The sequence below is a fragment of the Zalophus californianus genome, chromosome 8 (assembly GCF_009762305.2).
Source record: "Zalophus californianus isolate mZalCal1 chromosome 8, mZalCal1.pri.v2, whole genome shotgun sequence".
Taxonomy (NCBI): Eukaryota; Metazoa; Chordata; class Mammalia; order Carnivora; family Otariidae; genus Zalophus; species Zalophus californianus.
The window spans coordinates 121,583,123-121,608,528 of NC_045602.1; the positions used below are offsets into that span (position 1 = coordinate 121,583,123).

Genomic DNA, 25,406 nt, shown 5'->3' on the forward strand with positions numbered 1-25,406 from the left:
TAGATTAGGAGGATGGAGGGAAGGGAGGATCTGAGGTATTCTGGAGCCTTGGCCAACAGGCTGTGCTGATGGGTTAGATGTGGGGTGAAGAATCAGGAAGAAACAAAGACAACTTTCAGGAGTTTGGCTTGAACAATGAGAGGACAGTAAGGACAAAGATAGGGAAGGCAGGGGGTGAAGAAAGCTGGGAGAGAGGGAAGACAGGAGTCAGGAATGAGGACTATAAATCTGGAAGTTGGAGAGGAAGATATTTTGGACATATGAAGTTTGAGATCATGGTGGGGCACCAAGGAGAGATAGTAGGAAGGCAATGGGGGCAAAAATGCAAGACTAGAACCAGAGAAAAGTCCAGGAGGAGGTCTAACCGAGGGAGGGAGTTAGCATCCAAAGGGTATTAAAGTCCTGGGAACAGATGAGATCATTTAGGGAGAGAATAGGATGACAGAAGGGAGATAGCCAAGTGCCAAAAGAGAAGAAATAATAAGAAATCAGGTTGGTGGGCACTGGGTGGCTCAGTCAATTAAGCATCTGCCTTTGGCTCAGGTCATGATCTGAGGGTCCTGGGATCAAGCCCCGGATCGGGCTCCCTGCTCTGTGGGGAGCCTTCTTCTCCTTCTCCTGCTCCCCTTGCTTGTGTGCACACGCGTTCTCTCTCTCACTCTCTGTCAAATAAATAAAATAAAAATCTTTTTTAAAAAATGAAAGAAAGCAGGTTGGTAATCTAAAACTGAACATGATTGTCATGGTCAGGTAGCCCATGCAAAAACACACAGAACTGCCCCAACTATGTGCTCAATAAATGTCTATGGAACAAATAAAAATAAATTCTTAATGCATTCCTTTTAGGCCTTTAAAAGAAAATTTTCATTTAGGATTTTCTCCCCAAGTTCTTGTATATTTGAGGTTGTTTTTGAAGGTCTCTGTTTGGATTCTATACAAAGGAATCCTTTTCCTTATGAGCAAAAAACAAGGATTTTTTTTTTTTACCAAAAACTCACTAAAAAGTAGTCTACTTGAAATTCAAGCTTTTTAAAAAGCTTACACTCATGCTATTTCCTTTTTGTAAAAATTCTACCCCAAGATACAATTTTTCCCATCCTTATAATGAAAATGCAATTTTATGTTTTACTACAGATATCATTTCATCCTGAAAGATGAACTGGTACTTTCAAACTGTTCAAGAGTCACATGAGAGATGTAAAATGCTCAAGAGATCAAGGATTTATTTTAAAATGTTAAAAAAAAAAAAACAAACTTAAGTATACCTGCGAGGCCATCCAAAAACTGATAAGCAAGGAGTTGAAAAGGATAGAATTGCCAGGAAAATAAGTAAATATAACAGCTACTCCTCAAATGAAAACACATTAAAGCTGTAATTATATCTCTGGGTATCTGTTAACACAAAAAACTCACTATGCTCTTGAGACTTATACTATCACTAAGAACTCCCAAATTGAAATCACAGCTGTAAACATAACTGGGATACTTTATACTTTTCAAAGATTTCCAGTGTGACACAAGGGATAATGCATAAAAAAGAAAGCCAGTAACATTTACCAAAAATGTTTCTTCCCTCGATTGTTCAAGTCACATCAAGACTATAATTCTAAGATTACAAGCCTCACTTGTAAAATTCCTCCTCTCAGATATGTAAAGGACTATCCTGACTTTTAACGGATTGTTATCCCACTTCAGGATAGACCTATCTAAAAGCCAGGAGGTTACAGGAAGGTCACAGGAATGGATGGATAATGAGCATTCATTCACTCATTCATTCAACAAATATTAAGCACCTATAATGTGTCAGGTGCTGTTCTGAGCCCTGAGGACACATCAGTGAAAAAAAAACTCACATTTCTGGGGAAATGGGGGAAAAGAGACATAAATCAACAAATGATAATGTAGTCACCAGTGGGAATAAGTGCTATGAAGAAAAATAAGGCTAAGTAGGGTTAAGGAGGACAGGGGAATGGGGTGTATTTTACACAGAAGGGTCAGGAAAAGCCTGATAAAGTTAAATCTGACCAGAGACCGGAGGCGAGAACCATGATATCGAGGGAACGGAGTTCTAGGCAGAAGGAATAGCAAACACAAAAGCACTGAGGCTGGTATATGCTTAAAGCTTTAAAGGAATAGCAATGAGATATGTTTGGCAAAACTGGAAGTGAGAACAGGGAGGTAGCCTGGTTAGCCACGGCAAGGACTTCATATTTTACTTTAAAAATCAGAAGCTACTGGAGTGCTCTAAGCAGAGGATCCAATTTAGTTTTTAAAAGTATCACAAAGGGAACACAAGTTCTTACTCATACACAAGTTTTATGAGTAATAAATAGGTTAAATATATACCTACAGAAGAGGAGACAATACCTCCAGCTGCAGAGTGCTTTAAAGTTGCAAGTCAGATTAAGCAAAGAATTATGTATAATCACCACTGAATCCCTACATCCACCATCCTCCTCTCACGCCTTTACGAACGAGGCATACAGAATCTGTAAGATTTTACATAATCTATTTATAAGTAGGAAAAAAGCATATAATAAAACAATCTCCTAGGGCGCCTGGGTGGCTCAGATGGTTAAGCCTCTGCTTTCCGCTCAGGTCATGATCCTGGGGTCCTGGGATCGAGTCCCCGCATCGGGCTCCCTGCTCAGCCGGAAGCCTGCTTCTCCCTCTGCCTCTCTCTCTCTCTCTCTCCCTCCCCCCACCCCGTCTCTCATGAATAAATAAAAAATCTTTAAAAAAATAAAAAATAAAACAATCTCCTAGTATGGTAGAATTTTGTTAAGAAAAAAAAAACTTATACAGAGGAACAAAAGACTAAAAAGATAAATACCTAACTGGTCTCCTACCGTTTGCGGGATTATGGGTTTTTTCTCAAGCTTTTGTTTTTCTAGTTTAATGCTTTAAACGTCAATTACTTTTGTAATTTTTAATGTTATCTTAAAAAAAAACACTCCTACCAGGAGACTGCGCTAGTCTGAAATCATACTTAAATATGAAAACAAAACAAAACACGGGGAACACTTTCTCCAAAAATTACCCCACTTCCACGCGATGTTTGCCCGTTAACGAAGCACTGCACAGATCAAGCGCCGCTCAATGTATCAAGGTCACAAAACCAACTTGGTTAATATGTTTATCATTACATAGTAGCTCTGTCCTCTACAGCAACTTTGATACCATCTTTCCAAGGCAGCAATAGAAGGGCCCTTTCATTAATGTCCTAAGACTCTTTGATACTACTTTGCTGCTTCTGGATTTTTCCACTGTATGTCTCTTAGAAACAAATTAAGCCCGAATAAGTTGTTCCAGCTAATGAAGTGTGCTTTTGGCTCTTTCCCCGTGGTTGAGAACTATCCGGCAAAATACCAATTGTTTTAGGACGTATTTTCCCTTGGTTTCTAAATACCGCGATGCTAAGTTTACTACAAATAAAGAACATCAACATAACAACGTACAAGAACACGTATACATGGAAACTACTGTCGCCCCTTTTTAAACTGAAGATGTGTGGAGTCTCATGAATAAATACTATGTGTTCACATGACACAGATAAAAACAGGAGTATGCCCTCCTCCTCCCTCTACCTAACCTCTCCTCCCCACCACAGAACAGTTTCTCCCAGGGCACAAGCCCAGGGCAATCACTGCTCAAAAATGCAAACCACGCAACTCAAAGTGACTCAAGCTCTCAAACACTTTCCACCTAAGCTCCACATCCCACCCGCTCCTCAATCACTTCCAACAGGCTTCTCTGAATGGAAATCCCAAACTCCGCTCACACGCCACTCTCGGAATCCGGGAACCCGGGGCCCAGGGGGAGTGTTTTCGCGTGGGCAAACGAGGGTCCCGGAGTGCAGGGCTCTACTGTACCCCCAAGCGGCTGGAGTCCCCGGCTCAGCTGCCTCCTCGGCGGAGCTGGCGCTCTCCACGCCAGGGGCAGGGGCTGCCCCACGCCCGCAGCGGCCCGCGGGAGCCGTAGCGAGGGGCTCCGGGCCGCCCGGCATCCCAGCCCCGGGCTCTCGGGCGCCCACGCAGTCCCGCACCCGCGCGCTAGGACACGCACCCTCGCGGGGCCGGCCGGGCATCTGCAAGCGCCCCCCTCCCCTCCGCGCCCCCTGGCGCTCCGGTAGTGGCTGCGGCCCGCGGGGTCTACACCGAGCCCCAGGACGCCCGAGCCCAGGGCTGGGGGGGGGGTTGCTGACAGATGGGGCGAAGGCGGGGCTTTGGGGGGAAGGGGCGGAGCCTGCGCGCATGGGGGTGCTGGCGGCTGACAGAAAGACCCGGGGCAGCGGGCGGGAGGGGCTGGCGGCCGCCGCGGGCAGGGCCGGGGGGTCAGGCGTGGCGGGAGGGAGCTCGCGCAGACACGGGGGGCTGACAGGCAGAGAGACACACACACACGGAGACTGACAGTCCCGGGGGCACGCGGGGCCGGCGGGCCGCGGCGGGCGCTCACCTGGCAGCGGCGGCGGCGGCTGCGTCGGCGCCCGCGGCCGGGCCGCTCTCCCCGCGCTCCGGGCCTCCCTCCCGGCGGGCGGGCGGGCGGCCGGCGCAGGCCCCGCGGAGGCGGCGGCGACGCCGGAGCCTCGGACTGCTGGGCGGCGGGGACGCAGCTGCACCAACCGACTCCGGGCCGCTCGGCTCGGCTCGGCCACGCTCGGAGCTACTCGGCTCCGCTCGGCCCCGCTCGGCTCGGCTGGGGGCGGGGCCCGAGGCCCCCCGCCCAGGTCGCCTCTTGCGCCCGGGGGGCGGGGTTTTAGTGCGGGCGCGAGCCCCCTGACGTCGCGGGGAGCGGACCTTGCCCCGGACGCATGCGCAGGCGTCGTCCCGCTTTTCTCCGCGTGGAGACTGAAGGGGGCGGGGAAGGAGGGCACTGGGGGCGGATGCTGAGGCCCCAGAAGTTCCCGGCTTTTGTGCTCCATATCCTGGTCTTTCTGGAGGATCACCTAAGGAAGGTCACAGAAGGCTACTCTTTCGCAAGGATGTAGGCAGAGTATGGATCCTGGTCCCTGCGCGGCCCCTCTCCCTACGGTCCGGTTTTTCCCAACAAGCACCGCCTGGGAGTTGGTTTTTCTTTCCTCCCACCAATGCTTCCACTGCGTTTTTAATCTCTTCTGTTTCTAAACAACAACAACTTCTGATGGCGTTTTAACATCAAATCTTCAGGTACTTGAGAACTTGCAAGCCTCAGTCCCTGCAGGTACAATAATGCTTTCCTTTCTTAACAGCTTCCGTTGTGTCACTTGTAACACCCGGGATGGGGTTGGGCCCTTTTCTGGTTTTTCGTCACACGTCCCAGGTACCTGTGTTGTCATGGAGCCCAAGTCTATGGCAGATATGCTCTGAAAGTGATCCCCACCTTTAGAATCCAATGATTAATATACAGCAAGAGCTCTGCAGTCTGACACATCTAGGTTGGCATCCCGGATCTGCATTATATTGACAGATTAATAATTGGCTGGGTGACTTTGGACATGCCATTTAATCTTTAATCCATAAAAGAGCAATGAAAATATTAGTAATTAAGCCAGTAGAAACGACTGGAAGATTTAAAAGACAGCACCCATTAAGCTTTCTGCACAGTGCCTGCTGTTCAATAAATAAAGCTGACTTTAACTTCAGGTTGCATTTTAACCTTCAGATTCTGAAAAACAGTGAACATATAAAGTATTGGGCAATGTGTCAAACTTGACATGTCCAAAACCAAACTCTGGAACTTGCCCCTCAATTTGCTCCGTTCAGTCTTCCCCACCTCGGTTAAGATCAATTACATCGGTCTGGTGGCTCCGGCCAAACCTTGAAGTCATCATTAACTCCTCTTTTCCTATCAACGTATCTCACATGTAATCCAACAGCAAATACCTTTAAAATAACCTCATTTGAGCCCTGGTCATCGTTTTCCTGGAATATTGCAATAACCTTCTACCTGCTCTGCCTGATTCACCTCTGCCCTCAGAGAGCTTGTTCTGAAGAAGCCAGAGGGATTCTGTTAAAACCTAAGTCAAAACATATTTCTCCCCTTCTCTAAAGCCTCCAATGACTTCCTATCTCACTCAGAGCAAAAATCAAACTCTTTTTGTCAAGGACCCCCAAGAGCCTATTGTGACCTCCCCCCACCCAACACTCCTCCCCTTTTCTAACTGCATCTCCTTGCACTCTACTCCTTCACTCCATTCCAGCCACACTAGCCGCCTTCCTGCTTCTGGAACATGCAGGTTCACGCCTACCAACAGACCTTTGCATTTGATGTTTCAAGGCATGTGCCCTTACTCCAAATTTCAAAATTTTCAAAAGTCACTGCCTCAGACTTACCCAGACCACTTTACTAAAATATCAGGTCCCACCCCCCCACATCATTCTCTCTCCCCTCATCCTGCTTTACTTTTCCTTGTAGCCCGTATGACCTGAATATCATCTGTAATGTTCTGAGGGCAGGGACTTGTGTTGTTCACCTGCAGTATCTGGAACATGGCCTGATATGGTTAGGTACTCGCTATATATTTCTTGAATGAATATGAGTATATATGGAATATGTTGCTCAACTTTAACTTCATTTACTCAACAAATTTTCTGAGCATCTATTCCAATCCAGGTACTGTGGGTGGGATGTGCAGGTAAACAAGGCATTCTCCCAACCACTAAGGAACTCAGAATTTCAAATGAGACAGACATATAAAGAAGTACTTCTGGAAGAAATGTGGGGCACCTGAGTGGCTCAGTCCGTTGAGCATTTGCCTTCCGCTCAGGTCACTATCCCAGCATGCTGGGATCAGCAGAGAGCCTGCTTCTGGGTCTCCTGCTCCCCCTGCTTGTGCACACTCTTTCTCTCTCTCTCTCAAACAAATAAATAAAATCTTCAAAAACAACAACAAAAAAACCCTAAAAAATGGAAGAAAATATGTAACACTACATGTATGTGCTACTTGCTTTGGGAAGCAGAGAGAAGGACATAATACAATATAGGAGAGTGTAGAAAGTCTTCCCACAGGAGCCGACATTGGAGCTGAGTAAAGAATTGAGGGAGGAGGAGAGGACTCCAGGCAGAGAATATAACATGCACTCAATAACCAGTGTTGGGAAGTATGTCACAAATAGTATTTACCCAAGGAGACAAATTATTTTCCTTAAGAAAAAAGCAGATTCCAGGTGATCCCTGTAATAATGTCACCTGAACTCACTCACATTCTGATGAGCTTTCTCAAGCAGGAAAGAAATTGCCAGAAGTATAGTTGATGCAATAGAATTGCCACCTGACCTCTGTTTTACTGGAATAAGCTACACCTGCAACCGTTTTTTGTGTCAGGGTCCAGAGGCCAAGAGCATGTATCAGTTAGGAGTTTGCTGGCAGCAAGTATCAGTATCCTCTCAGGCCAGGTAAAGAAAAACAAAGGGGAATTTATCTTAGGGCATTTTAGGGGTCAAAGGGATGAGTCTCTCAGGCCGACAAGAACCCAGATGGACTGCTGGATGGATTGGAAGCAGAGCAGGGGGGGCCAGTAAGACTCTCCCCCACAAACTTGTTTTCTCTCCTTCCAGGTAATACAATGGGAAAATATGTCTACCAACTACTCCCAAGTACATGATACAATTCCAACTACACAGAGACTAAAAATTCCTCATCATTCCAAACCCAAAATCTCAGAGAAGAGGCTCTAATTTACCCAACTTGTGTCAGGTGTCCCCCTCTCCCCCAGAACAATCATGGCCAGCTTACAGGTCATGTCGTTCACAGGAACCTACCTCTGTGGATCAAGACCACAAAAAAAGGGAATTGTTTTGAGTTGAGATATCTTAATATAAGTCCCTGGTAGAACCATGAACGCCACTTAATGGCAAAACACCTGGGAGACATTTGATAGTCCCACAGAAAGTGAGTACTGAGTTTTCCTGATCTCTGCGGAGTAGGGAGGCCTCTTTTTTTACGTAGCAATCAAAACCATAAGTTACTCTTCTCCCAACAAAAAGTGGGCAAAAACTGGGGTGGTCTCCATAAGCCCTCTGTGGTGGGTATTCTGATGGCCTCCTGTGGTAGTGGACATTAATGCTAGCCACCAAATATTTCTGGTGTGTTTCCCAGGCATATGATAGGATTGTACTTCCTTACAGCTTAGTCAGAGGTGGTCATGCCACTTGCTTTGGTCAATAATATGTGAGTAGATGTACTCCCAGGTCCAAACTTTAAGAGCTAGTAGGCAATTTTGTATACTCTCTTTCCCTCAGCAACAACAATAGACAACGCTGAAGATGGTGATTGCTCCATCATTCTGGGTCCTGAAGGGAGGAGACATTAAATAGTGCCCCCCCAGGGGACTCACAGTACACATGTAGTAGGGGCAAGAAATAAACTTGGCTTGTTAGCTACCACAGCAAAACCTAGCCTATCCCTTCAGATGCACCTTCTAACATCCAGTCTATCCCACTGCTCTTTGTACAGCATGGAGGCAATTTGGGTGGGATAGACCCCATTCCTCACATGTGAGTGTGGATTCTCTGCTAAGTCAGTTGAACTAATCTCATCTACCTTGTACTGATTGCTTCAGGAATAGATCTATTACCTAGGCCTACATCTATCATTATCCAATATTAACCCTGTCACAATAGTTGAATAAAATCCTATTTCCCTGGATGTCAGTGAGGAACCATTTGCTGCCGGCAACTATTTTGTGACCATGAAGAGAGCCAGCCTAAAGATGAAGCCAACACATGAATAGGCAAAAGCAGAACAAAGAGAAACAGAGTTGTAGTGCTGATCAAGGCTTACCTGAACGAATAAAGTCAGGTAAATCAATAAACTCCCCATATTATTGATTCTAATTTGAGTTGGGTTTTCTAGTACTCGAAACCAAAAACATTCCAACTATGGCTATCCTACCGTATTCATTGCACAGTTCTGAGCAGTAGCCAGCGCTACGGAATCACAAGGGGAAAATGTCTGAACTTTGAACAATCACAGGAAGAGAAGCTGAAAATTCTGTGATTTATATGCCAGCTCCTTTTCTAGAATAAGGTATCACAATGCAGGCAGAGCACAGAAAAGGAACAGTAACCAGCTGAGAACCAAGGATTTGAAGGAGAAGAATCCTATAGAACCAGGATAGTGACAGAACCCCTGGTTTAATCAACAGTACATAGTTCATTTCATGGAGAGGGTTCTGTCACTCTCCATCAACCTTTATGTTGCATTTATAAAGTCTGGAGTGAAAGAATCCAGGAGGCAGTTTCATGCAGTATGTAAGTAGGATTTAACTTTGAAACTCCTGGGCTTGAATCCTGTCTCCCCCACTTACTTGCTGTGTGAATTTGAGTAACTTACTTAAATGTAGTTATAACAATTGAATGAGATGCTCCATGTTACTATTAACATGGTGTGTGATGCATTATAAGGACTCAGTGGTTTAAAAGGATGTCCTGTCAATTATTTTAAGAAAAGTCAGTTAAGCCTCTGCCTCCAGCTCAGGTCATGATACCAGGGTCCTGGGTTCAAGTCCTGCATCAGGCTCCTTGCTCAGTGGGGAACCTGCTTCTCCCTCTGCCTGCCACTCCCTCTGCTTGTGCTCTCTCTCTCCCACTTGCTCTCTCTCACACACATACAAATAAATACATAAAATCTTTTAAAAAATAAATTTAAAAAAAAGGTTCTTAATCCAGTTGTGCCAACTTATCGCCTCTCAGCTCTAAAGCCACTCTTCTTTATCTTGCCCTGTGATCCTGGAACTGAATTCTGTAAACATTTCCCTTTTGCCAGTGGCACGATGTTAGGCTTTGTCACTAGAGAAGGTTGGAGAAATCAAAGAAAAAAAAAAGAAGCATAAGGGTCTTCCTGGTTCAGAACCTTCCAAATTCCACTCTGCTCTCTTGCTCCTATAGCACATGGTTCCTGTGGTCTAGAGAGACCCAGTGGTGCTCACTGGGCTGTTCTGCCACCTGGATGGCCAGCTTCTGACCTATAGCCTGTGGCCATCCATCAAACGTCTCCACTGTCCAGTGGGCTGAATTCCTGCTCTCTCCAACAGGGCCCAAATCTCACCTTGGGGTTGGGGGAGAGGCATTTGCAAGTTTGTGTTCTCCTTGGTCACTCTGCCCCAGCCCTAGAGATAGTAGGTACAGTCTGTAGTTACTATGCCTATATTCTTTGGAGTTCTCTTTTGACCCTTTTAGTCACTAACCACCTTTCATTAGCTAATAATTCTTCATAAAAAAGGTCCCTTGTTCAAATTACTGGTGTGGTTTCTGCCTCCTGAGTGGGCCCTGTCTGATACACCAGTGGCCCCAACTGCCAATTAGACAAATTTCTGGGATTAAAAAGGAACTGGTTTGTGGGAGCAGGTGGGGGGAGTACAGTTGTGTGTATAACAGTAGTTACAAAGTCATGACTTCATCCTCAAGAGAACACTGTAAGAAACATACAATGGGGGGCACCTGGGTGGCTCAGTCGTTAAGCGTCTGCCTTCGGCTCAGGTCATGATCCCAGGGTCCTGGGATCAAGCCCCACGTCGGGCTCCTTGCTCAGCGAGGAGTCTGCTTCTCCCTCTCCCACTCCCCCTGCTTGTGTTCCCTCTCTCACTGTGTCTCTCTCTGTCAAATAAGTAAATAAAATCTTAAAAAAAAAAAAACATACAATGGTGGCCTCCATACAGCATGAGAGCCAGTCTTCTGCCTGTCCTTACAACTGGGGTTCTGCTGGCCCAGCCCAGCCCAGCCCAGGACCTGAGCCAGATATTATGGGCAGGATCCTGAGGTCTATCACAGAGTGGGGCCTAGAGTCACATCTTGATTATAAATATGTAGTTTCTGTTGGACCAGAGATGAGTTTGAATGTCCATAAAACCCTCCCAGCTCAAGGCATTGTCTGTCTCCACCCACCTCTCTTTCCCCAAAAAAGGTGTATTGTGCACCTACTATGTACCTGGCCCTGTATTAGGTTCTGAGTATGCAGCCTTGAATAAAACCAGAGACCTTAATGTAGCTTACAGTCTAGGGAGTAAGGCAGACATTGGTCAAATAATCAAAAACATAAATCTTACACAGTGCATGGTACCATGAGATCCACTAATAGGAGTCTTTGGCTCAAAGATGTTTAGGGAAATAGTTGGTATGAAATCTAAAGGGAAAAACAGGGGTTAAATTAGATGCATTAGTCTCCTTGGGCTGCCATAACAAAACACCATAGACCAGATGGCTTAAACAACAGAAATAAATTTTCTCACAGTTCTTGAGGCTGGAAGTCCAACATCAAAGTTGCAGCCAATTTGGTTTTTGGTGAGAACTATCTTCCTGGCCTTGCAGATGGCTGCTTTCTTGCTATGTCCTTATATGACCTTTCCTCAGTATGTGTGTGCAGGAAGAGAGGGAAAATGAGCTCTCTGGTGTCTCTTCTTAAAAGGACACTAATTCTACTGGATCAGGGTCCCACCCTTATGACCTCAATTAATCTTAATTACTGCCTTACTCCAAATACAGCTACACTAGGGGGTTAGGGCTTCAACATATGAATTTTGGGGGAATATATACATTTAGTCCATAACAGTAGGCAAATAGGGGCAAGAAGAGTACTCCCTATAGAAGGAACAGTACATGCACAGGCCCTGTGATCACCAAGGATACATGGTGGTTTAAACAAAGAAGAAGGAAAATGTACACTGAGGCAGATAAATGGAGGAGATAAGGCTGGAGAGGTGGCCAATGGCCAGATCATGCATAGCTTTGAAGGTCATGGTAATAATTTAAGTCATATCCTAAGAGCAATGAGACTTAACTGAACTGAGTAGGGACAATATGCTGGGTGTAGATCAGAAAGGAGGGCTCAGAATAGACCCAGAGAGAACAATAATGAAGCTGTCCAGGGTGTCTAGGCTCAGCCAAGACTACATAAGTGGTCACTGGCTAGCCTGGAGGAGTCACTGGCCAGAAAGTTTGCCCAGGACCAGTGAAGAGAACCTGTTTCTGGCCCAGCTGAACTATGACCTGCAGCTTCTCTGCAGTCTTGGCTTCTCTCCAGCTATACTCCACCTGGTAGCCCCCATGCCTTATACCACCTCAGCAAGGACAGACCAGCTCTCTGACTGGTTCTGTATCCCTAGCCCAGTCTGGCCCAGCTTGCCTTCCTCCTTTTCCCATACTGGACCACAGAACTAAGATTCAACATGCTGCCCCCTGACGAAGCAGATGTCACAGCAGCTGCCCATCCCTTCTCCAGACTCCTCAGTGTGACTTTCAAGCCCTGAGCCAACAAAACTCTTTACACTTTACTTTAATCTAAGATCCTGAAGAGCTTTAATTTAAGAGAAGATGTGAACTGGAAGTGATCCATTCCTTTTGCAGATGGTTTCAAGTCATCTGAGTGGACTAGATAATGTCAAGCTCTGAATACAGAGCAGAAAGATCCTAAACTTTTAGCACTCCTAGGGCCTATGGGGAAAAATCTCTCTCGGGGCGCCTCGGTGGCGCAGTCCATTAAGCGACCCACTCTTGGTTTTGGCTCAGGTCAAGATTTCAGGGTTGTGAGATTGAACCCCACATCAGGCTCCACACTCACTGCAGGGTCTGCTTCAGATTTTCTCTCTCCCTCTCCCCCTCCTACTCATGCTCTCTCCATCAAATAAATACATTAAAAAGAAGAAGAAGAAGAAGAGGCGCCTGGGTGGCTCAGTTGGTTGAGCAACTGCCTTCGGCTCAGGTCATGATCCTGGAGTCCCTGGATCGAGTCCCGCATCCGGCTCCCTGCTCAGCGAGGAGCCTGCTTCTCCCTCTAACCCTCCCCCCTCTCATGTACTCACTCTCTCTCTCATTCTCACTCTCTCAAATAAATAAATCTTAAAAAAAAAAGAAAGAACATCTCTTTGGAAGAGGTTTAATTTATATCATTCTAACATTAAAATAGTTCCTACAGTTTTTTTAAATGCACTACAATGCCTAATGCACAAATACAGCCAGACATATAAGAAGGCACCACAAGAGGAAACAAGTAAAATAAAGAAACAGACTCATGATGACCCCAAATACAGGAAATTATCAGAGACCAAAAAACAGCCAAACACACTACATTCATGGAGATAAAAGCCAAGCTTAGACAAACAAAAATCATGAGATACCACTCCACAATCATTAGGATGGTTATTATCCAAAAAAGAAAAAAACAGATGTTGGAGTAGATGCAGAGAAATTGGAACACTTGTGCGTCATTTGTGGGAACGTAAAACAGTGCAGCTGCTGTGGAAAACAGTATGATGGTTCTTTAAAAAATTAAACATAGAACTACCATATGTACCAAAAATTCTACTTCTAGATATATATCAAAAAGAACTGAAAGCAGGAGCTCGGAACACATATTTGTATACCCTTATTCATAGCAGCAGCATTCACAATAGCCAAAAGGTGGAAGGAACCCAAATATCCATCGACAGATGAATAGAAAAACAAAATGTGGTATATACACACAATAGACTATTACTCAGCCTTGGGGCCTAGGTGGCTCAGTCGGTTAAGCAGCTGGCTCTTGATTTTAGCTCAGGTCATGATTTCAGGGACCTGAGATCAAGCCCCACATCCAGCTCTGCACTCAGCAGGAAGTCTACTCCTCTCCTTCTCCCTATCTCTCTGCCCCTCCCCGAGCTTGCATATGCTCTCTCTCTCTTAAATAAATATATCTTTTTAAAATAAAGAATATTATTCAGGCTTAAAAAGGGAGGAAATTCTCAGGGTGCCTGGGTGGCTCAGTCAGTTAAGCACCGACTCTTGCTTTTGGCTCAGGTCATGATCTCAGGGTCATGAGATAGAGCCCAAGTTGGGCTCTGTGCTGGGTGTGGAGCCTGCTTGAGATTCTCTCTGTCTCCCCCTCCCTCTTCCCCTCCCCCCACCACATGGGCACTCTCTCTCTAAAAAAAGGTGTGGGGGGAAATTCTGACACATGCTACCACCTAGATGACCCTTGAGGACATAATGCTACATGAAATAAGCCAGTCACAAAAGAACAAATACTGTATGACCCTATTTATTTATTTATTTATGATTGCAGTTTATTGTAAAAGATATAAATGAACAGCCAAATGAAGAGGTACATAGGGCGAAGTTCAGAAGGGTCCAAAACACAGATGGAGTGTATGACCCCATTTATATGAAGTACCTAGAATAATTAGATTTACAGAGACAAAAAGCAGAATGGTGATTGCCAGGGACTGGGAGGAGGGATGAGTGGGAAATTATTGTTTAATAACATTTTTTAAGTTTTCAGTGTTGCAAGATGAAAAGAGTTCTGGAAACTGGTTGCACAAAAATGTGAATGTACTTAAGACTAGTAAACTGTAGGGGTGCCTGGATGGCTCAGTCATTAAGCATCTGCCTTCAGCTCGGGTCATGATCCCAGGGTCCTGGGATGGAGCCCCGCATCAGGCTCCCTGCTCTGCGGGAAGCCTGCTTCTCCCTCTCCCACTCCCCCTGCTTGTGTTCCCTCTCTCACTGTGTCTCTCTGTCAGATAAAGTCTTAAAAAAAAAAGACTAGTAAACTGTACACTTAAAAATAGTTATGATGGCAAATGTTTTTATTTTACCACAATGTTGAAAAATCAAATGGAGAAGATAAAATGGAATAAAAAATACTTGATCCAAAAGAAGAAAGAAAAAGAGGAAAATGGGAACAAAAACCAGGTAGGACAAAAAGAAGGCAACAGGATTATAGATGTAAATGGTTTTTAACCATATCTGTAATGATGTTAAATGTAAGTGGACTAAATATTCTAACAAAAAGGAAAAGATCAACAGAGCAAATTTAAACAAAATACAAGACTCAACTATATGATGCTTATGACATACTTTAATATGAGAACATATAGGTTAAAAGATAAAAGAATGAAAATATTCTAGCCAAAATTTTAAATAAGAAGTAATACCTATCTTATACAAATTCTCTCAGAAAATAGAGGGAACACTTCCCAACTTATAAGGTTAGCATAATTGTATGCTGACACCAAAACCTGACAAGAACATGACAAGAAAAAATATAGACCATTATCTCTCATGACCATCAATATAACAATCCTAAATAAAATGTTAGCAAATCAAATAGAGCAACAAATTAAAAGGAGAAGAAATCATAACCAAGTGGAGGTTATCTCAGGAATGCAAATTGGTTTAACATTTAAAAATCAACCAACCACATTAACAGAATAAAAGGGGAAAATAATTTGATTATCTGAATAGATGCTAAAAAAGCATTTGACAAAATTCAACACTTATTCACAGCAAAAACTCTCAGCAACCTAAAGAGGGAAGACAACTTCCTCAATCTGATATAGGAGATACAGGGGAAAAAACTAGAGCCAACAGCATTCTTAATGGTAAAATAGTGAGCATTTTCCTCTCTAAAATCAGGAACAGAGCAAGAATATCAGTTATCATCACCTCTAATCAACATTTTATGAGATGTCTTAGCCAGGGCTATAAGGCAAGAAAAAGAAAAAAAAAGTCATAAAGATAGGAAAGAAAAAAGTAAAACTGTCTTTCTTCAAAAATGACACAATTGTGTAGGTAGAAAGCCCTAAGGAATCTCAAATAAACTTTTAGAACCAATAAATTGTCTTAGTCTGGCTGCTGTAACAAAACATCACAAACTGGGTAGTTTATAAACAATAGAAATTTATTTTCCCCCATTTTGAAGGCTGGCAGTCTGAGATCAGGGTGACACCATGGTCAGGTTCTGATGAAGACCCTCTTCCAGGTTGCAAAATTAATATACCAAAGTCAACCTTACTTCGTTATATTCCAGCAAATGTCAGAAAATTGTGTTTTAAGAATAGAATAGTTTTGAAATAGCAAAAAAAATAAAAGTACTTATAAATGGATCTAACAAAAGACAGGTATGACCTCTATGGAGAAAACCATGAACATTTTAATAGACATTAAAGAATAAATGAATAATGGAGAAAGACAGCATATTAATAGATTAGAAGACTCAATACTGTAAAGCTGTCATTTTCTTCAATTGGCCTATAGATTCAAAGCAATCCCAGTTGAATTTCACATGGCACTTGACAAGATCATTCTAATATAAAATTTATATGAAACTGCTGAAGGCCAAGAACGGCTAAGGTACTCCTGAAGAAGTACAAAGTGGACAGGATTTATTCTATCCGCTAACAAAACTTATAATAAAGCTCTAATAATTAAGACAGTACGGTATTGGCATAAGAGTAGACAAAAACCAATGGAGAGAAGAAAGACCCCCCCCCCAAACAGATTAATGCTAGAGATAGCATTGCAGAACAGTATGGGGAAATGATCTTTTGAATAAATAGTGTTGAGTCAATGGAATATCCATATGGGAAAAATGGCATTGGAATCCCATCACACACCATACTCAAAAGCCAATTTCTATTAGATTATGGACTAAAATAAAAAAGGTAAACCAATAAAACTTTAGGAGATAACATACAGTATCTTTATGACATCAAGGGAGGAAAAGTTTTCTTAAACAAGATCAAAACAGCACTAACCACAGGTGAGACACTGATAAATTGGACTTCTTTACAGTTAAGAACTTCTGTTCATCAAGAAACATCATTAGCCACAGAGGAGAAAGATTAACAGCCCACATAACTGGCAAAGGGTTTATATCCAGGATATACAAAAAAACTATAAAGAAATAATGAAAAATACAGAGCAGCAGAAAAATGGACAAGAACAGGGTCTTGGCTTCACACAAAGAAAATCCAAATGGCCAATAAACGTATGAAAGGTGCTGAGCCTCATTAGTAATCAGGGAAACGAAGCAGAGAGACACCTACTACAAACCCACCAGATGGCTAAAGTAGGAAGTCTGATAGGACCAGTTGCTGGTGAAAACTGTTGGTAAATGCACAAGGGGAGCTCTCATATATTGCTGGGGAGAGTGTACTTGTCTAATCATTTTGGGAAACAGTCGGCATTATTTTTTTAACTTAAGCATAGGAATACCCTATAACCCAGCAATTCTGCTCCAAAGTATATACCTAAGAGAAATACATGCCCAGGTAGACAGGTAGACATGTACAAGAATGTTCACAGTAGCATTATTTATAATAGCCCCAAGTTGGAAACAACCCGTATGTCAATTGGTAGAAAGGATAAATTGTGGTATATACGCTCAACGGAATGCTTTATACTGCACAAAAAAAGAACCATACCGGCACACAACAACATGGAAGATTCTTATAAACAATGTGGAGTGAAAGAAGCCAGACACAAAAGAACATCCACATTTAATGACTGCTTTTATATAAAACCCATAACCAGACAAAATTCAACATGCCCCCTGCCCCCACAATCTTTGCCCCTCCTGTACTTATGAGATATGTGAAGAATGGTAATAAAAGATGGATTTGCGGGTGCCTGGGTGGCTCAGTTGGTTAAGTATCTGCCTTCAGCTCAGGTCATGATCCCAGGGTCCTGGGATGGAGCCCCAGATTGGACTTGCTGCTCAGCAGAGATCTGCTCCTCCCTCTCCCTCTGCCCCTCCCCCGGCTCTCTCCTTCACACTCTCTCTCAAATAAATAAATAAAATCTTTAAAAATAAATAAATAAAAGATGGATTTGCAAGGTACCTGGCTGGCTCAGTCAGTGGAACATGCAACTCTTGATCTCAGGGTCGTGAGTTCAAGCCCCACATTGGGTGTAAAGATTACTTTAAAAAAAGGATGGATTTGCAAACAAGTTGGGGAATCACTCTTTTGTCCCCAGCCACAACCACCCCCCACTGCTGGAGTATCTCCAGGCTGGAGGGATGATAAAAGAAAATGGTCCTGGAAGTGAGCTGAAGGAAGTTATTGACACAGCTGTCTGATGTGGGGTGGAGAACAAGAGTCAGGCAGCCCTTATGTTGGGGTTCATTATGAGCACCTCAGTGACATTTTAATAAAGTCACTCAAAGATAGGGGACCATAATGATGAATTTCTAGAGTATTAAACCTTTAAAGGAGACCTGGAGACCATGAAGTGGGACAAGAATCATGGGCAATTTCTGAAATGCACGGTGCACTAGCCAAATAGGGCTAGGCTGTTATCGCAAGACTCCCAACAATGAACATAATCTGTGTGTGTGTGTGTGTGTGTGTGTGTGTGTGTGTGTGTGTGTGTGTTCTTCCAGATTTTTTTCAGGATATCCAAACATTTTTCATTAATGTAACTATGGGATTATACAACACACTGTTGAATTTTTTAAAAAACTTGACAGGCGGTAGACATCTGCCCATTTCAATCCCTATCAATCTACTTCTTACTTGGAGGTGGCGGATATATTCATTATCTTGATCGTGGTGGTGGTTTCATGGGTAATTACACAGGCCAAGACTCCAGTCGTACAACTTATATATGTGTGGTTTACTGTACGTCAGTCACACCTCAATAAAATGAGAAGTGTTGTGCTTTCAAGCTCTTGGACTGCTTTCCCTACTTAGCTCTGTAAGTCCCATGCTGCTGTATGCACTCCTGTTTCATTACTTCTCATAGCTGTGTGGAATTCCAAGTTCGGCATCCACCATGGTTCACTAGCTCTTTCCTTTAGCACTTCCCCTACCTCCCGTTCACCGGTGACGTGAATAATGCTATTCTAAATAACCTCCTCCTTGTCTTATGTGTATCTGAGCAACCTTCCAAAATACATTACAAAGAGTGAAATGGCTAACCTCTGTGCCCTATGCATACTTAATGTTACTGAGAACTACCTGTTTATTTTACAGAACGGCTAAGCAAGTTTCTGTTCCTGCTAGCTGGGCATGGAGAGTCCCCAGTCTTCACTCAGGTTTCTGACTCTTCACGCTGCACGAATGTCCGTGCCTTGCCCCTCCCTCCCCCTCATTTGGTATTGACTTCATGGTCGCCGACAAATAATTCTGCAGGCCGCGGCACACGGCTGGGGCCATTCCCTCGTGCTTAGCAGATGGAATTTCTCTCCATCTTTACTAGGTTTATAATCATGTTTTTGGGGGGAAGGGTGCAGGTTCGAAAGGGGAGCTCTCTAGCCCGTCTTTCTGGGCACTCCCTGGCTGCCTTGAAAGGTCCCATCTACACGAAGGAACTGGGCCTTGGTGCTGGGGCCAGTGTTTTAAGCTGCAAGGAATGTGGTGACTCAGCTGGTCTCTCAGGGACACCTCTGTGAACAAGGCCGAGGGAAGGAAGTCATTACACAGACAGCTGGGCTATAAAAAACAAAAATACTCCACACACCAAACTCTACAGAGTAGTGTGGCTGTGTGTCCCATGACTCAACGGGACTGCTTCTGCCACGTGGCACGCGGCACACGGCCCTCACCCACTGCCAGCCGGCTGCCCTCGGAGCCACTTGCAAAGCCGGCTGGGGGGGGGCCCCAGGGAAACCTGTGCCGGTCCTCTCTCCACCCTCTCCACTCTGCCTGTTGCTTTCCTCATCATCTCCTTCCTCCTTCCTCCCTAACCCTCTTGCCCTTAAATAAAACAAAAACAGGAATTTAGTATTTCACGCCTGCTGGAGACGTGGCAGAGACACAGCGAGGTCGACACACTGGCACCCCAGGAAGGCCCTCCTGAGTCAGGCAGATGCCCGTGACGAGTCATACCACCTAGGCAGGGGCTGGAGTCCTGGGGAGAGAGACTGGAAGGAGATGGAGAGTCTGAGTTAGAGGCAAGACCATCAGAGATGTGGACGCTCACCCACTAACCTTCACTGGAGACCGACTATGTGCCAGACACCATTCTTGGGATATATCAGCACAGACAGGTCTTGTTCTCATGGGGCCTACATTCTCGTGGAGAGGGAGACAAACACCAAATATCATAAATAAGTAAAATACAGAGCACGTAAAAAGGTGGCTCGTGGTCCTGGAAATGATCAGAACAAGAAAGGTGGATGGGAGTGGTCAGGGCAGAAGGGTGACGTCTGAGTCATCTTGAGGGGGGTGCAGGAGTGAGCCACATCTGAGTCATCTTGAGGGGGGTGCAGGAGTGAGCCATGAGGGTGTCTGGAGAAAGAGCAGTGTGGGAACCACCAGGGCAAAGTGGGGTGTGTGCCTGGTGCGCTTCTGGATCCGCGAGGTGATGGTTGGATGGCTGTGGAGTGGCAGATGGGGACGGAGCGGAAGAGGAGAGTGGCAATGGGAGGTGTGAGACTGGGGGCTGTGGGAGGCTTGTGAGCAGAGACCCCAACAGAACAGATTTTGGGTTTAACAGCATCCTGCAGTCAGATGGCTTTGACCCCTGGGAGTATGGCACACAGGGAGTACAAAACGAAACGGGAAATCTTGCCAGAGGTGTAGAATTTATGAAGTCAATGAGCATGAAGTTGGCAAACAGCTAGAATCACACAAAGCACTGGCGAATGAGGGCCTGTTTGTGTCAGGTCAGAAAAGGACAGTGACAAGGTAGGAGTTTCCAAAGAATGATTTAAGTCAGAGTTAAGTCTTAAGGAAAACCAAAGGAGCCGCAAAGTATTTTTGGATGGTCGTGCTGTTTAGAACACGCAATGCTCCATAAGGGATGTCATACCATGCAATCTACACCCTGCTCCCAAAGCATTTATTCTGTAGTCATACTAAAAATTATGATATAGTGGCATGTATAAACCAAAATTTGTAGGTATAAGATAATAAGATTTTGTTCAGTATATTTTTAAGTGTGTGTTAATAACTGGTTTCCTTTTCTTCATATGTCATAATGGTTCCCACTTAGCCAGGTTGTAGTAAAGATTAAATAAGAGCATTGACTCACTAACACTTGCAACTAATATTTATTGTAGATCTTCTTCCATGTGTCAGGCACTGAGAGAGACTGGGGGCAAAGTGGTGCACAAAAGTACCCTCATGAAGACATAGCATTCATCAAATGGTATATATAAATAAATGGTCACATAAAAGAGGAGGATGAAAAATCACATTAAAAAAAGAAGGAAAAGGCATATGATGCTACGAGAGCCTACATCAAGGAGTTAACCTAGCCAGAAAGTGTATTAGTTTCTGCTCCGTAACAAGTCACTTGGAACAACATATTTATTACCTCAGTTTCTGAGTCAGGAGTCTGGGCATGGCTTAGCTGGGTCGTCTACTTAGGGACTCCTAAAGCTATGATCAAGGTGACAGCAGGACTACATTCTCACTCAGGGGCTCCAGCTCCCTCAGGCTGTTGGCAGGATTCATTTCCCAGTGGCTGCAAGACTGAGTACCCTGGCTTCTTGCTGGCCATCAGCGGGAGGCTGCTGTAGGTCCTAGGGACCACCCATAGCTCCTTGCCCTGTGGGCTTCCTCAACATGGTGGTTTACCTCATCAAGTCAGCAAGGGGAGTCTCCAGAGCTTATCTGCTAGCAAGACTCTTACATAACATAGTCATGGGAGTGACATCCCATCACCTTTGCTGTATCCTATTAGTTAAAAGCAAGTCACAGATCCCACTCACACTCAAGAGGAAGGGATTACACAAAGGCATGAATACCAGGAGGTGGGGATATGGAGATACAGGGGGTCACCTTGGAGTCTGTTTGCCACTGAAGGTTTCCCTGAGGAAGTAACAGTGGAGTTGGGAACTAAAAAATGAGTTGGTGGGACACCTGGGTGGATCAGTCGGTTAAGTGTCTGCCTGCGGCTCAGACCATGATCCCAGGGTCCTGGGATTGAGTTCCGCCATCAGGATCTCCGCTCAGCGGAGAGCCTGCTTCTCCCTCTGCATCCTGCTCCCCCTGCTTGTGCTCTCTCTCTCTCACACACACACAAATAAAATCTTTTAAAAATAAAAATGAGAAATAAAAAATGAGTTGGCATTAACTACATAGATAGAGGGCAGGGGGAGAACTGTCTAGGTAGCGAGAACACAAGCAGGACAGTACAGTAACATTCACAAAGGATCTAGTACAATGACTAGCAGTGTTATCGCTCTCATGCATAACAACCATCCATGGCTCCTCAGTGCCCATGGTTTTGCCTGACATTCAAGGCCAGATGGGTCATCTCCTTGCATTCACTTTCTCTCTCTAGCATCTATGCCTTTACTCACCACTTCCACCCACTTAGACTGCCCTTGCCCTACCATATATACTCCATCCATATCTATCTATCTATCTATCTATCTATCTATCTATCTATCTATCTATCTATCTAATTCAGAGCCCAGTAGAAATTCATCTTCCCTAAACAATATTTTTGAGTATCTATTTAAGTAGAGGGCACTATGCTAGACCTTTTTTGAATTGCAAAGCATAGTGAAATATGATCCGGAATGCCAGATAGTGGGTGGGGGCAGAAGGTATACCCAAATAAAAAGAGGAAGAATAGGAGGTGCCCTGCTGAAGGTCAAGCCCATGGGGCAGCTGGGAAGTCCTGCAGAGATCTTAAGATGACAGAACGCTCCACTTCGTGCAGTGGTTGCTGATCTTTCAGTATTCTTCCCTAGGCTAGAAATTACCAACGGATTCTAAGGTCCAGCCAAATTGACGTTTTTCCGGGAAGGACAGTTGGAATTGGGAACTGCCCAGCCTCAGTCCACACTGCCAGGCAACCTGGCCGGGCAACCTGGCCAGGCCGGTCAGTCCTCGGCTGGCAACAAAGGCTTCGTTGGCTGGAAGAGGAGAGAGCTACGAAGTGTCCTGCGCTCCAGCCCAGGAATCCCTGGCCACATCCAGGGCCTGTCCTTGAAAAGCTGGGAGAAGAGACCCCAGTAGCCCGACGGCCTTTGCCACATCAGCAGGAAAAAAGGAACATGGGAGGCAAAAGTCACCCAAGGCCGTGGCCCAGTGCCTGGCTTCCTCCAACCAGTGGTGGAGGGCGGAGCCGGAGGCAGAGGGTGGGACCGGAAGCAGGGGCGGGGTCGGATGGTGGGTGGGGCCGGCAGGGGGCAGGGCGGTGACGGGCCCTGCTTCCCCAGTCCCGCCTCTCAGTCCCGGAAGGAGCGGACCTTGAGCTCCGCGATGCGGGTCTTGGAACTGAGTACCTGCCGTCTCCTGAGATTGGGGGTTGAGTCTCTGCAGACGCCTTGGAGGGCAGAAGCAGCCTGAATCTAGGGGTGGGGGAAGGCCTAGCACCCCCTGCATCTCTGCCGTCAACCCTCATCTGCCCTAGCGCCCGCTCCACCTGGAAGCCAGAGGGCATTAAAGCTGTTTCCTTTGTTCTGCGGGCAGAGGACCCTCCCCCCACAATCTGATACCTCTTCCGCCCCCGACTCTCCTCACCTTCATCTTCTTCAAGACTGAACCACCCCCAGGTAGCTCTGTAGGGCCTTTGTACAAACTAGTCCCTATGCGTGGAACATCATTTCCACCCTTCTTCATCTAACTAATTACAACTTATTTTTCAAGCTTGGGTATCTACTTGGGAAAGCCCTCCTTGACCCCCTCCCATCCTGCTATGGGCTCCCCGGCTTGGCCCCCCTAAGCCTAGTCATCTTACATCGCAATTGCTAGACTACCTGTCTATCCTTTGCCTTCTCCCCACCCACCCCAAGACTGTGGGGTCTCTGCAGCATCTCTAGTGCCTGGCCCAGGTATGGTGAGATAATAAACACCCTGCCTGGCAGTCCTCTGCCATCCTCTAGACCTCTGCCTGGTGACAAACCCCTACAGTCACTTCACTTCTTAGGGCAGCAGGTCTCAAACTAGAGTGCATCAGAAACACTGGCGGGTGGGAGGAGGGTGTCTTATTAAAATACAGATGGTTGGGCCCCACCCTCAGAGTTTCTGATTCATAGGTGTGGAATAGGGCCTGAGAGTTTGCATTTCTAAAAAGTTCCCAGGTGCTGCTGATGCTGACACAGGAACCCCATTTTAAGAATCACTGTGTTGGGGCATCGGTTTCTTCGTCAAGAAAATAGGATAACTTCTGTCCCTGCCATGTGAGGTTTTGTGAGAATCAAATGAGATTATGCAGATGAAGAACTAAGCATGGTGCCTACACCGAGTAGGTGCTCAATAAGTGCAAATGCTACTGGGAGCGGGAGGAACAGATGCCAACAGAGAAAACATGAGCAGTAGAGGTAGGTCAGGGCCCAAGCAGGTCAGCTGGGCTGGCAGAAGAGCAAGGCCCAGCACAGTAGCCAGGGAGTCCAGGTTGTGCTATGGAGGCAGATGGGAGCCATGCACGGTTCTGGAGCAGGGCAGTGACAGGAGGAAGCTAAATGTGGCAAAATTGAGCAGGAGGCACAGCAGCAAATTCCCCGTGCTGGGTTTTTCTCGCCTGTTTGGCCAGGCATAGAGCTGCCAGATTTAGCAAATAAAAATGAAGGATATCCAGTTAAATTTGAAGTTCAGATAATGATTTTTTTTTTAGTATAATTATGTCCCAAATTGCATGGGACATACTTACACTAAAAAACCTTTTGTTATTTATCTGAACTTCAAATTTAACTGGGTGTCCTTTATTTTCATTTGCTAAATCTGATAATCCACGCCAGATATCAACTGCCTGCCCCAACCCCAAGGCTCCATACTGGAGGGAACCAGCCCCAGGTTCCTCTGGCTCACTTCCCCCCTTTCAATGAGGCCACCAGGAGTGACTGAGGAGCTGCTCCTGGGCCCAGTCTTGCTGCCAGTACAAGTGGTCACAGCTGCAGGCCTGGGTGAGCAGGTCCTCCCACTTCATGCCAGGTTCGCCCAGCAAAGAAATAGTGAAGCACACAGTAAATAATCACTGGGTCTGTAATTTAATGAAGCACCTAAGGTTACCAAGTCCCATAAAGAAGGAGGTGCCACCTGCACTTGTGGGTTACTCAAGAAACAAACAGTTGTCGATGGTATAGGTGCACCTGGTGAGTGTACCCAGAGAGGAGAAAATATCCTCTATCCTTAACCCCAGAAATGATCAACACAAGTGCTCAGACTGCTTGCATGCTCACAGGACGCCATGGGAATGGTTATATAAACTGCAAGCTAGAACAGGGGGGTCCCTACCTCCTTCAGCTCAGTTGGGCCTTGGGATAAATCATGGTACCAGAGGCTGCCTCTCTCTCCCCCAGCCCCATAATCACCAAATCCCAGATGATTCATAATTCCGGAAACAAGCCTGTCGGAAATCCAATTTCTGCAACAACCTTTATATCAACTTTTTTTCCTCTAATGAGGAACAATGAAAACAATATGTGCTCCATTTTTAAAAAAAAAAATGTGATAAACATTACTGAATTCCTAGTGTGTGCCCTGTGCTGTGTTCAGCTTATTTAGCTCAGTAGTTCTCAGCCTTGGGTGCACATTGCAAACACCTGCAGATTTTCCAGGTGATCCTAGTACCCCAGGTATCAGTATTTTCCCCGGGGCATGGTGATTTCAACACACAGCCAAGGCTGAGAACCACTGATGTAGTTCACCCTGCTTCATCCTCACAATATGATCTTGCAAGGTAGGTGTTACCTCTGTTTTGCAGATGAGGAAATTGAGTTTCAAAGAGGTACAGTGACTGCAGCTTGTGTAGCCATAATCTTGGACCTCTGTT

The 25,406-nt window shown here is 45.3% G+C and overlaps 1 protein-coding gene across 4 annotated transcripts in view; it reads right to left on the reverse strand.

Annotated features, from left to right (window-relative positions):
* ZHX3 (zinc fingers and homeoboxes 3) overlaps positions 1 to 25,406 on the reverse strand; it is a 130,550-nt gene that overhangs the window by 104,041 nt on the left and 1,103 nt on the right. Inside the window, exon 1 of one of the 4 annotated variants that reach the window (XM_027623693.2) lies at positions 4,456 to 4,530. The exons of 1 other annotated variant lie outside the window; for it this stretch is intronic. The gene's annotated coding sequence lies outside the window, so the exon portion shown is untranslated. Of the gene's footprint in view, positions 1 to 3,872; positions 4,009 to 4,065; positions 4,182 to 4,455; positions 4,531 to 25,406 lie in introns of those variants that run through there. 2 more of the 4 variants (XM_027623691.2, XM_027623692.2) reach the window with 2 other exon arrangements.